Source organism: the organism of the source record quoted next, unplaced genomic scaffold (genome assembly GCF_019419815.1).
Source record: "Pyrus x bretschneideri cultivar Hongxiangsu unplaced genomic scaffold, Pyrus_bretschneideri_v1 Contig7, whole genome shotgun sequence".
Taxonomy (NCBI): Eukaryota; Viridiplantae; Streptophyta; class Magnoliopsida; order Rosales; family Rosaceae; genus Pyrus; species Pyrus x bretschneideri.
In genome coordinates this window covers 415,428-418,950 of record NW_025999809.1, presented here as the reverse complement: position 1 = coordinate 418,950, position 3,523 = coordinate 415,428, and the positions used below count along the sequence as shown (strand labels likewise).

The 3,523-nt window shown below is 38.1% G+C and overlaps 1 pseudogene; it reads left to right on the top strand.

The window, feature by feature from the left end:
- Positions 1-511: 511 nt before the first annotated feature.
- On the top strand, positions 512-2,991 carry LOC103958505 (annotated as a pseudogene).
- The last annotated feature ends 532 nt before the right edge of the window (positions 2,992-3,523 follow it).

Below are 3,523 nucleotides of genomic sequence, written 5' to 3'. Positions count from 1 at the left end.
GTTCGATGGTAGGGCTTTTTGTTCCTTGCAACTTCCTGCAAGCAGCTTATCAGAAGAATGAGTGACCGAATTTGCTACCGAGGAACAGTCAAATATGTTGTGTTTGTCAGAGGAAACAACTGCTGATGAGTTCTCCAGTTCATTTAAAACTTTCGGCCAATTAGGTGATGTTTTGAAATCAATATTGCCAGATGCAGCGCCACTCATGAATTATAATGTCGATTTCTCCAATGCATGGCAAAAACTCGATGCAAAACTGCGGACAAACAAATAAAAGAGATAGAATAAATAACCGGGTAGAAAATCTTTTTATAAAGGCTCATTGAATGGTGTATGTGTCAATAAGAGAGAATAAAAAGTGTAAGAAACAAAAATTAACACAAAGTAGAGTCAACGAAGCACCACGTGATGTTTGATAGCAACTTACTCTTTGCTCATACAGAATGGAGTCGATGAAGCATTGTGATGAGATTCAGTGCAAGGTTACTTTCTTCATCCTATTCCTGTCAGCATGAGTATTGTGATAGGTTTTCATCTAGGAGAATGAGTAATGCCAGCTAGTTTCAAAGTACTAGATGATCCAGTCAGGAACAGCGAGACTTCAATAGCAGATTTTGGTGAGAGAGCGGTAGGAAGAGTTGCTCCTGTTTATTCTTGATTTTGGTGGAACATATTGCTTCAAACATACACGAAATCCACTAGAGACTCTTCATTGGCTAAACTACCTGAATGCCAGAAGGTATGCTGCTATTTATGCCTATCTGAGGGGTTCGACACATTTCCAACCCTTTGTGCTGATCGATGCTGCATGATTGATTGTAGAATGGTGAATTTTCATAATTATGTCGAGTCCTGTATTTTTATCGTACGGTATGATGCATGCCATATATGCCTGATATCATGCATCCATGGGTAAACCCTTGAAATATTAGCATACGCATAAGTTGTTAGTTTTGGAGCTCGTAACTTAAGTCTACAACATATTGAAATTCAAATCATCCTTCCATGAGTAATGGTCTTACTGAATTTGCTGTCCACCCGGTCAGCCATCTCGTCTGTTTCATTATCAATTAAATTGCTGAAAGAGATTAAATAAGAAAATCTATATGGATTACATTTTCTTGTAATACAAGGCATTTCGGGCATGCTCTAACAAGCATCTCTAGATATTCATCATTTATCATTTCAAGTCATTTTCCATTTATGTTTTGATACAGATATGCAGCGTTTTTAGATTTTGTATATAAATTATGTGTTGCCTATCGTTTTCTTTTAGCTCACTTCTTTATTGGTTATGTGTTTTCAGGTTCTTTTCTTCATGGCTTTAATATGTGCTTTGCTTTTGGTTAAGCACGATGACGAGGGGGAGGAGTTTATAGAGCGCATATCAAAACGCCTTCATGCCTTGAGCTATCACATGAGAAGTTACTTTTGGTAGACTTTAAGCAGTTAAATGACATATATCGATATAAAACTGAAGAGTACTCATATACAGCAGTCAACAAGTTCAATTTGATACCAGTTTCTCTTCCGGACTGGGCCGACTGGGTCTTTGATTTTATGCCAACTCCTGGTGGTTACTTTATTAGGAATAGCAGTCCTGCCAGAATGGATTTCCGTTGGTTTTGCTTGGGTAATTATTTAGCGATTCTTTCATCCTTAGCAACCCCTGAAGAATCCATGGCAATAATGGATCTCATAGAATCACGATGGGAGGAATTGGCAGGAGTAATGCCACTAAAGGTTTGTTATCCAGCAATAGAAAATCTTGAACGGAAGATTGTAACAGGCTGCGTTTCCAAAAATGCTAGATGGAACTACCACAACGGAGGCTCTTGGCCAGGTATGCTTTCACACTATATTCTCCTCTGCACAAACTCATAACGTAAATGCTGACTGTTTATCCGAACCATCCCGACCAATATGTCTGATAACAATGGAGTGGTAAAAAAAAGAAAAACGCCTCCTCTCCTCCTCATCCTCCTTCCACTCCCTTGATCATGAGTTATTAGCGATAGACTGAGATAAAAAAAGGTAGTATTTTTTCTGTTTTTAAAGGGTGATTACTGTGACACAGACACACCTGCCTATACTTCTTAGTGCTTACCCTGATAATTAAATGATGCGGTAATGATAAGTTATATTTGGTGCCATTTTTGTTTTCTGGCCAAGTAACATGTTGTCGTTCTGGTCTGTACATTGCTCTTATGGCTTCACTGCTGCATCCAGCAAGACCGGGCAGCCTGATTGCTAGACGTGCCATTGAACTTGCCGAGAGCAGATTGCTGAAAGACATCTGGCCTGAGTACTGTGATCGATGGGCGGAGCTACACCCACGACTAAGGTGGGCTGTAGCAAGGAAGCTTTAGTTTAAACTCTCGCTAATAGTCTATGTATTAACCCTATTTAACCTATTATACTTATATATAGTCCACCCAGTTCTATTAAAAACGATAATTTAATATGTAATTAATGAAGATTTTTAAAGTAAAAAATGAAATTGTATTACCTGTTATGTTAGTTTGGATTATTATTTCAGATTTTAGAGTATCATATTCATGTATCATTATATAATTTTGGTAGGAACAAAAAAATTATGTTACTTTATAGTAATTATTTTAGCCAATCCACCCATGAAAAAAATCTTGGCTCCGCCCTTTCTTGGTCGTTACCTGATCAGTTGTAGGATACTTGGTCGCAAAGATGATGTTGGAAAATCCATCTCATTTGGGTATGATAGTGCTCGAGGATGACAAACAGATGAAACCGGTTGTGAGGAGATCAAATTCATGGACTTGCTAATTCAATCGCGGTCAACCTATGACCTAATCGGCACAAGGGTTTGGTTTAGGAGTTAGGGGCGTTGAAGGGGGACCAAGAATTTGATGAAGTAGTACCATCTTACTTCTTTAATTTTAAATAAGTTACTTGTTCGTTGTAGTATGCTTGCAGAATGTCCTTTCCCTAGTGCAAAACCTTTGGGTTTATTTTTTTTATCGTAGGTTTTTTCTCCATCTGTGTCCGATTGTGATGGATTCCATATTATGTCATTACTGCCTTGTAGAGGTGCGATTTGATGCCAGGGACTTTTCCCTGACAAAGACTTTACCCACATAAGCACTTTTGGCCCCGGAAGAACTGTTGAGTGGATCATGTTGCTGCCTGCTTTTGAGTTTGGAGTTGTTATTTTCCATTTCAAGTCTGATCACAAGGGGAACTAGGAATTTGGTCCACCAAGTGCAATATTGAACGTAATGGATGAACAACATCACAATGTCAAGGTGGCAGATTGGTGTACCACATGTGTTTGTTCCTTATTTGGTAATTCCTGTTGTCAACTTAGAGATTTAAAAAGGACATAGCTTAGCAAATTTAAGTTTTGATTGGATTGGTTTATAATCAAATACAATTTTTTTTTTTTATTTGGTTACAAATGAGGGTTTCGAATCTTGCATCTCTAGCCTACTTCTACAATCACCATACTCATGCTCACCGCTGAGCTAAATAAATATTTTGTCGTTTA